This window comes from Ornithodoros turicata, chromosome 1, assembly GCF_037126465.1.
Source record: "Ornithodoros turicata isolate Travis chromosome 1, ASM3712646v1, whole genome shotgun sequence".
In the NCBI taxonomy this organism is placed as follows: Eukaryota; Metazoa; Arthropoda; class Arachnida; order Ixodida; family Argasidae; genus Ornithodoros; species Ornithodoros turicata.
This window is the reverse complement of record NC_088201.1, coordinates 190,324,433-190,334,095: the sequence shown is the minus strand read 5'-3', so window position 1 is coordinate 190,334,095 and position 9,663 is coordinate 190,324,433. Positions and strand designations below refer to the sequence as shown.

At 46.8% G+C, this 9,663-nt stretch overlaps 30 non-coding genes across 30 annotated transcripts; all 30 read right to left on the bottom strand.

Annotated features, from left to right (window-relative positions):
* Positions 1-141: 141 nt before the first annotated feature.
* LOC135379995 (U5 spliceosomal RNA) lies at positions 142-263 on the bottom strand. Its single transcript, XR_010419437.1, has one exon. It is a non-coding gene; the product is annotated as a U5 spliceosomal RNA (small nuclear RNA).
* A 186-nt stretch (positions 264-449) lies between these two features.
* LOC135379994 (U5 spliceosomal RNA) lies at positions 450-571 on the bottom strand. The gene has a single exon (XR_010419436.1). It is a non-coding gene; the product is annotated as a U5 spliceosomal RNA (small nuclear RNA).
* Positions 572-866: 295 nt separating this feature from the next.
* Positions 867-988, bottom strand: LOC135379993 (U5 spliceosomal RNA). Its single transcript, XR_010419435.1, has one exon. It is a non-coding gene; the product is annotated as a U5 spliceosomal RNA (small nuclear RNA).
* Positions 989-1,174: 186 nt separating this feature from the next.
* LOC135379990 (U5 spliceosomal RNA) lies at positions 1,175-1,296 on the bottom strand. Its single transcript, XR_010419433.1, has one exon. It is a non-coding gene; the product is annotated as a U5 spliceosomal RNA (small nuclear RNA).
* Positions 1,297-1,482: 186 nt separating this feature from the next.
* LOC135379989 (U5 spliceosomal RNA) lies at positions 1,483-1,604 on the bottom strand. The gene has a single exon (XR_010419432.1). It is a non-coding gene; the product is annotated as a U5 spliceosomal RNA (small nuclear RNA).
* Positions 1,605-1,790: 186 nt separating this feature from the next.
* LOC135379988 (U5 spliceosomal RNA) lies at positions 1,791-1,912 on the bottom strand. Its single transcript, XR_010419431.1, has one exon. It is a non-coding gene; the product is annotated as a U5 spliceosomal RNA (small nuclear RNA).
* A 186-nt stretch (positions 1,913-2,098) lies between these two features.
* LOC135379987 (U5 spliceosomal RNA) lies at positions 2,099-2,220 on the bottom strand. The gene has a single exon (XR_010419430.1). It is a non-coding gene; the product is annotated as a U5 spliceosomal RNA (small nuclear RNA).
* A 186-nt stretch (positions 2,221-2,406) lies between these two features.
* Positions 2,407-2,528, bottom strand: LOC135379986 (U5 spliceosomal RNA). The gene has a single exon (XR_010419429.1). It is a non-coding gene; the product is annotated as a U5 spliceosomal RNA (small nuclear RNA).
* A 186-nt stretch (positions 2,529-2,714) lies between these two features.
* LOC135379985 (U5 spliceosomal RNA) lies at positions 2,715-2,836 on the bottom strand. The gene has a single exon (XR_010419428.1). It is a non-coding gene; the product is annotated as a U5 spliceosomal RNA (small nuclear RNA).
* A 186-nt stretch (positions 2,837-3,022) lies between these two features.
* Positions 3,023-3,144, bottom strand: LOC135379984 (U5 spliceosomal RNA). The gene has a single exon (XR_010419427.1). It is a non-coding gene; the product is annotated as a U5 spliceosomal RNA (small nuclear RNA).
* Positions 3,145-3,330: 186 nt separating this feature from the next.
* On the bottom strand, positions 3,331-3,452 carry LOC135379983 (U5 spliceosomal RNA). Its single transcript, XR_010419426.1, has one exon. It is a non-coding gene; the product is annotated as a U5 spliceosomal RNA (small nuclear RNA).
* A 186-nt stretch (positions 3,453-3,638) lies between these two features.
* On the bottom strand, positions 3,639-3,760 carry LOC135379982 (U5 spliceosomal RNA). Its single transcript, XR_010419425.1, has one exon. It is a non-coding gene; the product is annotated as a U5 spliceosomal RNA (small nuclear RNA).
* A 186-nt stretch (positions 3,761-3,946) lies between these two features.
* Positions 3,947-4,068, bottom strand: LOC135379981 (U5 spliceosomal RNA). The gene has a single exon (XR_010419424.1). It is a non-coding gene; the product is annotated as a U5 spliceosomal RNA (small nuclear RNA).
* Positions 4,069-4,363: 295 nt separating this feature from the next.
* Positions 4,364-4,485, bottom strand: LOC135379979 (U5 spliceosomal RNA). The gene has a single exon (XR_010419422.1). It is a non-coding gene; the product is annotated as a U5 spliceosomal RNA (small nuclear RNA).
* Positions 4,486-4,671: 186 nt separating this feature from the next.
* LOC135379978 (U5 spliceosomal RNA) lies at positions 4,672-4,793 on the bottom strand. Its single transcript, XR_010419421.1, has one exon. It is a non-coding gene; the product is annotated as a U5 spliceosomal RNA (small nuclear RNA).
* A 186-nt stretch (positions 4,794-4,979) lies between these two features.
* On the bottom strand, positions 4,980-5,101 carry LOC135379977 (U5 spliceosomal RNA). The gene has a single exon (XR_010419420.1). It is a non-coding gene; the product is annotated as a U5 spliceosomal RNA (small nuclear RNA).
* A 186-nt stretch (positions 5,102-5,287) lies between these two features.
* Positions 5,288-5,409, bottom strand: LOC135379976 (U5 spliceosomal RNA). The gene has a single exon (XR_010419419.1). It is a non-coding gene; the product is annotated as a U5 spliceosomal RNA (small nuclear RNA).
* Positions 5,410-5,704: 295 nt separating this feature from the next.
* LOC135379975 (U5 spliceosomal RNA) lies at positions 5,705-5,826 on the bottom strand. The gene has a single exon (XR_010419418.1). It is a non-coding gene; the product is annotated as a U5 spliceosomal RNA (small nuclear RNA).
* A 186-nt stretch (positions 5,827-6,012) lies between these two features.
* Positions 6,013-6,134, bottom strand: LOC135379973 (U5 spliceosomal RNA). The gene has a single exon (XR_010419416.1). It is a non-coding gene; the product is annotated as a U5 spliceosomal RNA (small nuclear RNA).
* A 185-nt stretch (positions 6,135-6,319) lies between these two features.
* On the bottom strand, positions 6,320-6,441 carry LOC135379972 (U5 spliceosomal RNA). The gene has a single exon (XR_010419415.1). It is a non-coding gene; the product is annotated as a U5 spliceosomal RNA (small nuclear RNA).
* A 186-nt stretch (positions 6,442-6,627) lies between these two features.
* Positions 6,628-6,749, bottom strand: LOC135379971 (U5 spliceosomal RNA). The gene has a single exon (XR_010419414.1). It is a non-coding gene; the product is annotated as a U5 spliceosomal RNA (small nuclear RNA).
* Positions 6,750-6,935: 186 nt separating this feature from the next.
* Positions 6,936-7,057, bottom strand: LOC135379970 (U5 spliceosomal RNA). The gene has a single exon (XR_010419413.1). It is a non-coding gene; the product is annotated as a U5 spliceosomal RNA (small nuclear RNA).
* Positions 7,058-7,243: 186 nt separating this feature from the next.
* Positions 7,244-7,365, bottom strand: LOC135379969 (U5 spliceosomal RNA). Its single transcript, XR_010419412.1, has one exon. It is a non-coding gene; the product is annotated as a U5 spliceosomal RNA (small nuclear RNA).
* Positions 7,366-7,551: 186 nt separating this feature from the next.
* On the bottom strand, positions 7,552-7,673 carry LOC135379967 (U5 spliceosomal RNA). Its single transcript, XR_010419410.1, has one exon. It is a non-coding gene; the product is annotated as a U5 spliceosomal RNA (small nuclear RNA).
* Positions 7,674-7,858: 185 nt separating this feature from the next.
* Positions 7,859-7,980, bottom strand: LOC135379966 (U5 spliceosomal RNA). Its single transcript, XR_010419409.1, has one exon. It is a non-coding gene; the product is annotated as a U5 spliceosomal RNA (small nuclear RNA).
* Positions 7,981-8,165: 185 nt separating this feature from the next.
* Positions 8,166-8,287, bottom strand: LOC135379965 (U5 spliceosomal RNA). Its single transcript, XR_010419408.1, has one exon. It is a non-coding gene; the product is annotated as a U5 spliceosomal RNA (small nuclear RNA).
* Positions 8,288-8,474: 187 nt separating this feature from the next.
* Positions 8,475-8,596, bottom strand: LOC135379964 (U5 spliceosomal RNA). The gene has a single exon (XR_010419407.1). It is a non-coding gene; the product is annotated as a U5 spliceosomal RNA (small nuclear RNA).
* A 185-nt stretch (positions 8,597-8,781) lies between these two features.
* On the bottom strand, positions 8,782-8,903 carry LOC135379963 (U5 spliceosomal RNA). The gene has a single exon (XR_010419406.1). It is a non-coding gene; the product is annotated as a U5 spliceosomal RNA (small nuclear RNA).
* Positions 8,904-9,088: 185 nt separating this feature from the next.
* On the bottom strand, positions 9,089-9,210 carry LOC135379962 (U5 spliceosomal RNA). The gene has a single exon (XR_010419405.1). It is a non-coding gene; the product is annotated as a U5 spliceosomal RNA (small nuclear RNA).
* Positions 9,211-9,396: 186 nt separating this feature from the next.
* LOC135379961 (U5 spliceosomal RNA) lies at positions 9,397-9,518 on the bottom strand. Its single transcript, XR_010419404.1, has one exon. It is a non-coding gene; the product is annotated as a U5 spliceosomal RNA (small nuclear RNA).
* Between the last annotated feature and the right edge of the window lie 145 nt (positions 9,519-9,663).

Genomic DNA, 9,663 nt, shown 5'->3' with positions numbered 1-9,663 from the left:
TGGGAGGCAAAGTGGTGGAGTCCCGTCTCTCTCTCTTTCTTTTCCTTCACTTGTTTGACTTGTTTTGGGGGTCGGGGTGTGGCCGGTCAGGACACGTCCGACCTGAACGCATGTTTTCTATTTGAATTGAATGATGTAGCCTTCCCCAAACGGGTTAGGCCTATCAAAAATTGTCTAGAAGCTCATTGTGCTGTCCCCCTCCACGGTGATCTTTAGTAAAAGGCGAAAGATCAATACGCGGATTTGAAGGGAGACCAGAGCATATGTCCTGAATTTTCAACGTTCGTCGATGCCCTATTTAAATCATTTGGGAGGCAAAGTGGTGGAGTCCCGTCTCTCTCTCTTTCTTTTCCTTCACTTGTTTGACTTGTTTTGGGGGTCGGGGTGTGGCCGGTCAGGACACGTCCGACCTGAACGCATGTTTTCTATTTGAATTGAATGATGTAGCCTTCCCCAAACGGGTTAGGCCTATCAAAAATTGTCTAGAAGCTCATTGTGCTGTCCCCCTCCACGGTGATCTTTAGTAAAAGGCGAAAGATCAATACGCGGATTTGAAGGGAGACCAGAGCATATGTCCTGAATTTTCAACGTTCGTCGATGCCCTATTTAAATCATTTGGGAGGCAAAGTGGTGGAGTCCCGTCTCTCTCTCTTTCTTTTCCTTCACTTGTTTGACTTGTTTTGGGGGTCGGGGTGTGGCCGGTCAGGACACGTCCGACCTGGACGCATGTTTTCTCTTTGAATTTTTTAAATTTTGTTTTCTTTCTTTTCCTCTATTTCTTTTATCTGTTTTGGGCTGGGGGTGTGGCCGGTCAGGACACGTCCGACCTGGACGCATGTTTTCTCTTTGAATTGAATGATGTAGCCTTCCCCAAACGGGTTAGGCCTATCAAAAATTGTCTAGAAGCTCATTGTGCTGTCCCCCTCCACGGTGATCTTTAGTAAAAGGCGAAAGATCAATACGCGGATTTGAAGGGAGACCAGAGCATATGTCCTGAATTTTCAACGTTCGTCGATGCCCTATTTAAATCATTTGGGAGGCAAAGTGGTGGAGTCCCGTCTCTCTCTCTTTCTTTTCCTTCACTTGTTTGACTTGTTTTGGGGGTCGGGGTGTGGCCGGTCAGGACACGTCCGACCTGAACGCATGTTTTCTATTTGAATTGAATGATGTAGCCTTCCCCAAACGGGTTAGGCCTATCAAAAATTGTCTAGAAGCTCATTGTGCTGTCCCCCTCCACGGTGATCTTTAGTAAAAGGCGAAAGATCAATACGCGGATTTGAAGGGAGACCAGAGCATATGTCCTGAATTTTCAACGTTCGTCGATGCCCTATTTAAATCATTTGGGAGGCAAAGTGGTGGAGTCCCGTCTCTCTCTCTTTCTTTTCCTTCACTTGTTTGACTTGTTTTGGGGGTCGGGGTGTGGCCGGTCAGGACACGTCCGACCTGAACGCATGTTTTCTATTTGAATTGAATGATGTAGCCTTCCCCAAACGGGTTAGGCCTATCAAAAATTGTCTAGAAGCTCATTGTGCTGTCCCCCTCCACGGTGATCTTTAGTAAAAGGCGAAAGATCAATACGCGGATTTGAAGGGAGACCAGAGCATATGTCCTGAATTTTCAACGTTCGTCGATGCCCTATTTAAATCATTTGGGAGGCAAAGTGGTGGAGTCCCGTCTCTCTCTCTTTCTTTTCCTTCACTTGTTTGACTTGTTTTGGGGGTCGGGGTGTGGCCGGTCAGGACACGTCCGACCTGAACGCATGTTTTCTATTTGAATTGAATGATGTAGCCTTCCCCAAACGGGTTAGGCCTATCAAAAATTGTCTAGAAGCTCATTGTGCTGTCCCCCTCCACGGTGATCTTTAGTAAAAGGCGAAAGATCAATACGCGGATTTGAAGGGAGACCAGAGCATATGTCCTGAATTTTCAACGTTCGTCGATGCCCTATTTAAAACATTTGGGAGGCAAAGTGGTGGAGTCCCGTCTCTCTCTCTTTCTTTTCCTTGACTTGTTTGACTTGTTTTGGGGGTCGGGGTGTGGCCGGTCAGGACACGTCCGACCTGAACGCATGTTTTCTATTTGAATTGAATGATGTAGCCTTCCCCAAACGGGTTAGGCCTATCAAAAATTGTCTAGAAGCTCATTGTGCTGTCCCCCTCCACGGTGATCTTTAGTAAAAGGCGAAAGATCAATACGCGGATTTGAAGGGAGACCAGAGCATATGTCCTGAATTTTCAACGTTCGTCGATGCCCTATTTAAATCATTTGGGAGGCAAAGTGGTGGAGTCCCGTCTCTCTCTCTTTCTTTTCCTTCACTTGTTTGACTTGTTTTGGGGGTCGGGGTGTGGCCGGTCAGGACACGTCCGACCTGAACGCATGTTTTCTATTTGAATTGAATGATGTAGCCTTCCCCAAACGGGTTAGGCCTATCAAAAATTGTCTAGAAGCTCATTGTGCTGTCCCCCTCCACGGTGATCTTTAGTAAAAGGCGAAAGATCAATACGCGGATTTGAAGGGAGACCAGAGCATATGTCCTGAATTTTCAACGTTCGTCGATGCCCTATTTAAAACATTTGGGAGGCAAAGTGGTGGAGTCCCGTCTCTCTCTCTTTCTTTTCCTTGACTTGTTTGACTTGTTTTGGGGGTCGGGGTGTGGCCGGTCAGGACACGTCCGACCTGAACGCATGTTTTCTATTTGAATTGAATGATGTAGCCTTCCCCAAACGGGTTAGGCCTATCAAAAATTGTCTAGAAGCTCATTGTGCTGTCCCCCTCCACGGTGATCTTTAGTAAAAGGCGAAAGATCAATACGCGGATTTGAAGGGAGACCAGAGCATATGTCCTGAATTTTCAACGTTCGTCGATGCCCTATTTAAATCATTTGGGAGGCAAAGTGGTGGAGTCCCGTCTCTCTCTCTTTCTTTTCCTTCACTTGTTTGACTTGTTTTGGGGGTCGGGGTGTGGCCGGTCAGGACACGTCCGACCTGAACGCATGTTTTCTATTTGAATTGAATGATGTAGCCTTCCCCAAACGGGTTAGGCCTATCAAAAATTGTCTAGAAGCTCATTGTGCTGTCCCCCTCCACGGTGATCTTTAGTAAAAGGCGAAAGATCAATACGCGGATTTGAAGGGAGACCAGAGCATATGTCCTGAATTTTCAACGTTCGTCGATGCCCTATTTAAAACATTTGGGAGGCAAAGTGGTGGAGTCCCGTCTCTCTCTCTTTCTTTTCCTTCACTTGTTTGACTTGTTTTGGGGGTCGGGGTGTGGCCGGTCAGGACACGTCCGACCTGAACGCATGTTTTCTATTTGAATTGAATGATGTAGCCTTCCCCAAACGGGTTAGGCCTATCAAAAATTGTCTAGAAGCTCATTGTGCTGTCCCCCTCCACGGTGATCTTTAGTAAAAGGCGAAAGATCAATACGCGGATTTGAAGGGAGACCAGAGCATATGTCCTGAATTTTCAACGTTCGTCGATGCCCTATTTAAATCATTTGGGAGGCAAAGTGGTGGAGTCCCGTCTCTCTCTCTTTCTTTTCCTTCACTTGTTTGACTTGTTTTGGGGGTCGGGGTGTGGCCGGTCAGGACACGTCCGACCTGAACGCATGTTTTCTATTTGAATTGAATGATGTAGCCTTCCCCAAACGGGTTAGGCCTATCAAAAATTGTCTAGAAGCTCATTGTGCTGTCCCCCTCCACGGTGATCTTTAGTAAAAGGCGAAAGATCAATACGCGGATTTGAAGGGAGACCAGAGCATATGTCCTGAATTTTCAACGTTCGTCGATGCCCTATTTAAAACATTTGGGAGGCAAAGTGGTGGAGTCCCGTCTCTCTCTCTTTCTTTTCCTTCACTTGTTTGACTTGTTTTGGGGGTCGGGGTGTGGCCGGTCAGGACACGTCCGACCTGAACGCATGTTTTCTATTTGAATTGAATGATGTAGCCTTCCCCAAACGGGTTAGGCCTATCAAAAATTGTCTAGAAGCTCATTGTGCTGTCCCCCTCCACGGTGATCTTTAGTAAAAGGCGAAAGATCAATACGCGGATTTGAAGGGAGACCAGAGCATATGTCCTGAATTTTCAACGTTCGTCGATGCCCTATTTAAATCATTTGGGAGGCAAAGTGGTGGAGTCCCGTCTCTCTCTCTTTCTTTTCCTTCACTTGTTTGACTTGTTTTGGGGGTCGGGGTGTGGCCGGTCAGGACACGTCCGACCTGGACGCATGTTTTCTCTTTGAATTTTTTAAATTTTGTTTTCTTTCTTTTCCTCTATTTCTTTTATCTGTTTTGGGCTGGGGGTGTGGCCGGTCAGGACACGTCCGACCTGGACGCATGTTTTCTCTTTGAATTGAATGATGTAGCCTTCCCCAAACGGGTTAGGCCTATCAAAAATTGTCTAGAAGCTCATTGTGCTGTCCCCCTCCACGGTGATCTTTAGTAAAAGGCGAAAGATCAATACGCGGATTTGAAGGGAGACCAGAGCATATGTCCTGAATTTTCAACGTTCGTCGATGCCCTATTTAAATCATTTGGGAGGCAAAGTGGTGGAGTCCCGTCTCTCTCTCTTTCTTTTCCTTCACTTGTTTGACTTGTTTTGGGGGTCGGGGTGTGGCCGGTCAGGACACGTCCGACCTGAACGCATGTTTTCTATTTGAATTGAATGATGTAGCCTTCCCCAAACGGGTTAGGCCTATCAAAAATTGTCTAGAAGCTCATTGTGCTGTCCCCCTCCACGGTGATCTTTAGTAAAAGGCGAAAGATCAATACGCGGATTTGAAGGGAGACCAGAGCATATGTCCTGAATTTTCAACGTTCGTCGATGCCCTATTTAAAACATTTGGGAGGCAAAGTGGTGGAGTCCCGTCTCTCTCTCTTTCTTTTCCTTGACTTGTTTGACTTGTTTTGGGGGTCGGGGTGTGGCCGGTCAGGACACGTCCGACCTGAACGCATGTTTTCTATTTGAATTGAATGATGTAGCCTTCCCCAAACGGGTTAGGCCTATCAAAAATTGTCTAGAAGCTCATTGTGCTGTCCCCCTCCACGGTGATCTTTAGTAAAAGGCGAAAGATCAATACGCGGATTTGAAGGGAGACCAGAGCATATGTCCTGAATTTTCAACGTTCGTCGATGCCCTATTTAAATCATTTGGGAGGCAAAGTGGTGGAGTCCCGTCTCTCTCTCTTTCTTTTCCTTCACTTGTTTGACTTGTTTTGGGGGTCGGGGTGTGGCCGGTCAGGACACGTCCGACCTGAACGCATGTTTTCTATTTGAATTGAATGATGTAGCCTTCCCCAAACGGGTTAGGCCTATCAAAAATTGTCTAGAAGCTCATTGTGCTGTCCCCCTCCACGGTGATCTTTAGTAAAAGGCGAAAGATCAATACGCGGATTTGAAGGGAGACCAGAGCATATGTCCTGAATTTTCAACGTTCGTCGATGCCCTATTTAAATCATTTGGGAGGCAAAGTGGTGGAGTCCCGTCTCTCTCTCTTTCTTTTCCTTCACTTGTTTGACTTGTTTTGGGGGTCGGGGTGTGGCCGGTCAGGACACGTCCGACCTGGACGCATGTTTTCTCTTTGAATTTTTTAAATTTTGTTTTCTTTCTTTTCCTCTATTTCTTTTATCTGTTTTGGGCTGGGGGTGTGGCCGGTCAGGACACGTCCGACCTGGACGCATGTTTTCTCTTTGAATTGAATGATGTAGCCTTCCCCAAACGGGTTAGGCCTATCAAAAATTGTCTAGAAGCTCATTGTGCTGTCCCCCTCCACGGTGATCTTTAGTAAAAGGCGAAAGATCAATACGCGGATTTGAAGGGAGACCAGAGCATATGTCCTGAATTTTCAACGTTCGTCGATGCCCTATTTAAATCATTTGGGAGGCAAAGTGGTGGAGTCCCGTCTCTCTCTCTTTCTTTTCCTTCACTTGTTTGACTTGTTTTGGGGGTCGGGGTGTGGCCGGTCAGGACACGTCCGACCTGAACGCATGTTTTCTATTTGAATTGAATGATGTAGCCTTCCCCAAACGGGTTAGGCCTATCAAAAATTGTCTAGAAGCTCATTGTGCTGTCCCCCTCCACGGTGATCTTTAGTAAAAGGCGAAAGATCAATACGCGGATTTGAAGGGAGACCAGAGCATATGTCCTGAATTTTCAACGTTCGTCGATGCCCTATTTAAAACATTTGGAGGCAAAGTGGTGGAGTCCCGTCTCTCTCTCTTTCTTTTCCTTGACTTGTTTGACTTGTTTTGGGGGTCGGGGTGTGGCCGGTCAGGACACGTCCGACCTGAACGCATGTTTTCTATTTGAATTGAATGATGTAGCCTTCCCCAAACGGGTTAGGCCTATCAAAAATTGTCTAGAAGCTCATTGTGCTGTCCCCCTCCACGGTGATCTTTAGTAAAAGGCGAAAGATCAATACGCGGATTTGAAGGGAGACCAGAGCATATGTCCTGAATTTTCAACGTTCGTCGATGCCCTATTTAAATCATTTGGGAGGCAAAGTGGTGGAGTCCCGTCTCTCTCTCTTTCTTTTCCTTCACTTGTTTGACTTGTTTTGGGGGTCGGGGTGTGGCCGGTCAGGACACGTCCGACCTGAACGCATGTTTTCTATTTGAATTGAATGATGTAGCCTTCCCCAAACGGGTTAGGCCTATCAAAAATTGTCTAGAAGCTCATTGTGCTGTCCCCCTCCACGGTGATCTTTAGTAAAAGGCGAAAGATCAATACGCGGATTTGAAGGGAGACCAGAGCATATGTCCTGAATTTTCAACGTTCGTCGATGCCCTATTTAAAACATTTGGGAGGCAAAGTGGTGGAGTCCCGTCTCTCTCTCTTTCTTTTCCTTGACTTGTTTGACTTGTTTTGGGGGTCGGGGTGTGGCCGGTCAGGACACGTCCGACCTGAACGCATGTTTTCTATTTGAATTGAATGATGTAGCCTTCCCCAAACGGGTTAGGCCTATCAAAAATTGTCTAGAAGCTCATTGTGCTGTCCCCCTCCACGGTGATCTTTAGTAAAAGGCGAAAGATCAATACGCGGATTTGAAGGGAGACCAGAGCATATGTCCTGAATTTTCAACGTTCGTCGATGCCCTATTTAAAACATTTGGGAGGCAAAGTGGTGGAGTCCCGTCTCTCTCTCTTTCTTTTCCTTCACTTGTTTGACTTGTTTTGGGGGTCGGGGTGTGGCCGGTCAGGACACGTCCGACCTGAACGCATGTTTTCTATTTGAATTGAATGATGTAGCCTTCCCCAAACGGGTTAGGCCTATCAAAAATTGTCTAGAAGCTCATTGTGCTGTCCCCCTCCACGGTGATCTTTAGTAAAAGGCGAAAGATCAATACGCGGATTTGAAGGGAGACCAGAGCATATGTCCTGAATTTTCAACGTTCGTCGATGCCCTATTTAAAACATTTGGGAGGCAAAGTGGTGGAGTCCCGTCTCTCTCTCTTTCTTTTCCTTCACTTGTTTGACTTGTTTTGGGGGTCGGGGTGTGGCCGGTCAGGACACGTCCGACCTGGACGCATGTTTTCTATTCGAATTGAATGATGTAGCCTTCCCCAAACGGGTTAGGCCTATCAAAAATTGTCTAGAAGCTCATTGTGCTGTCCCCCTCCACGGTGATCTTTAGTAAAAGGCGAAAGATCAATACGCGGATTTGAAGGGAGACCAGAGCATATGTCCTGAATTTTCAACGTTCGTCGATGCCCTATTTAAATCATTTGAGAGGCAAAGTGGTGGAGTCCCGTCTCTCTCTCTTTCTTTTCCTTCACTTGTTTGACTTGTTTTGGGGGTCGGGGTGTGGCCGGTCAGGACACGTCCGACCTGACGCATGTTTTCTATTCGAATTGAATGATGTAGCCTTCCCCAAACGGGTTAGGCCTATCAAAAATTGTCTAGAAGCTCATTGTGCTGTCCCCCTCCACGGTGATCTTTAGTAAAAGGCGAAAGATCAATACGCGGATTTGAAGGGAGACCAGAGCATATGTCCTGAATTTTCAACGTTCGTCGATGCCCTATTTAAAACATTTGGGAGGCAAAGTGGTGGAGTCCCGTCTCTCTCTCTTTCTTTTCCTTCACTTGTTTGACTTGTTTTGGGGGTCGGGGTGTGGCCGGTCAGGACACGTCCGACCTGACGCATGTTTTCTATTCGAATTGAATGATGTAGCCTTCCCCAAACGGGTTAGGCCTATCAAAAATTGTCTAGAAGCTCATTGTGCTGTCCCCCTCCACGGTGATCTTTAGTAAAAGGCGAAAGATCAATACGCGGATTTGAAGGGAGACCAGAGCATATGTCCTGAATTTTCAACGTTCGTCGATGCCCTATTTAAATCATTTGGGAGGCAAAGTGGTGGAGTCCCGTCTCTCTCTCTTTCTTTTCCTTCACTTGTTTGACTTGTTTTGGGGGTCGGGGTGTGGCCGGTCAGGACACGTCCGACCTGGAACGCATGTTTTCTATTCGAATTGAATGATGTAGCCTTCCCCAAACGGGTTAGGCCTATCAAAAATTGTCTAGAAGCTCATTGTGCTGTCCCCCTCCACGGTGATCTTTAGTAAAAGGCGAAAGATCAATACGCGGATTTGAAGGGAGACCAGAGCATATGTCCTGAATTTTCAACGTTCGTCGATGCCCTATTTAAAACATTTGGGAGGCAAAGTGGTGGAGTCCCGTCTCTCTCTCTTTCTTTTCCTTCACTTGTTTGACTTGTTTTGGGGGTCGGGGTGTGGCCGGTCAGGACACGTCCGACCTGACGCATGTTTTCTATTCGAATTGAATGATGTAGCCTTCCCCAAACGGGTTAGGCCTATCAAAAATTGTCTAGAAGCTCATTGTGCTGTCCCCCTCCACGGTGATCTTTAGTAAAAGGCGAAAGATCAATACGCGGATTTGAAGGGAGACCAGAGCATATGTCCTGAATTTTCAACGTTCGTCGATGCCCTATTTAAAACATTTGAGAGGCAAAGTGGTGGAGTCCCGTCTCTCTCTCTTTCTTTTCCTTCACTTGTTTGACTTGTTTTGGGGGTCGGGGTGTGGCCGGTCAGGACACGTCCGACCTGACGCATGTTTTCTCTTCGAATTGAATGATGTAGCCTTCCCCAAACGGGTTAGGCCTATCAAAAATTGTCTAGAAGCTCATTGTGCTGTCCCCCTCCACGGTGATCTTTAGTAAAAGGCGAAAGATCAATACGCGGATTTGAAGGGAGACCAGAGCATATGTCCTGAATTTTCAACGTTCGTCGATGCCCTATTTAAAACATTTGAGAGGCAAAGTGGTGGAGTCCCGTCTCTCTCTCTTTCTTTTCCTTCACTTGTTTGACTTGTTTTGGGGGTCGGGGTGTGGCCGGTCAGGACACGTCCGACCTGGACGCATGTTTTCTCTTCGAATTGAATGATGTAGCCTTCCCCAAACGGGTTAGGCCTATCAAAAATTGTCTAGAAGCTCATTGTGCTGTCCCCCTCCACGGTGATCTTTAGTAAAAGGCGAAAGATCAATACGCGGATTTGAAGGGAGACCAGAGCATATGTCCTGAATTTTCAACGTTCGTCGATGCCCTATTTAAAACATTTGAGAGGCAAAGTGGTGGAGTCCCGTCTCTCTCTCTTTCTTTTCCTTCACTTGTTTGACTTGTTTTGGGGGTCGGGGTGTGGCCGGTCAGGACACGTCCG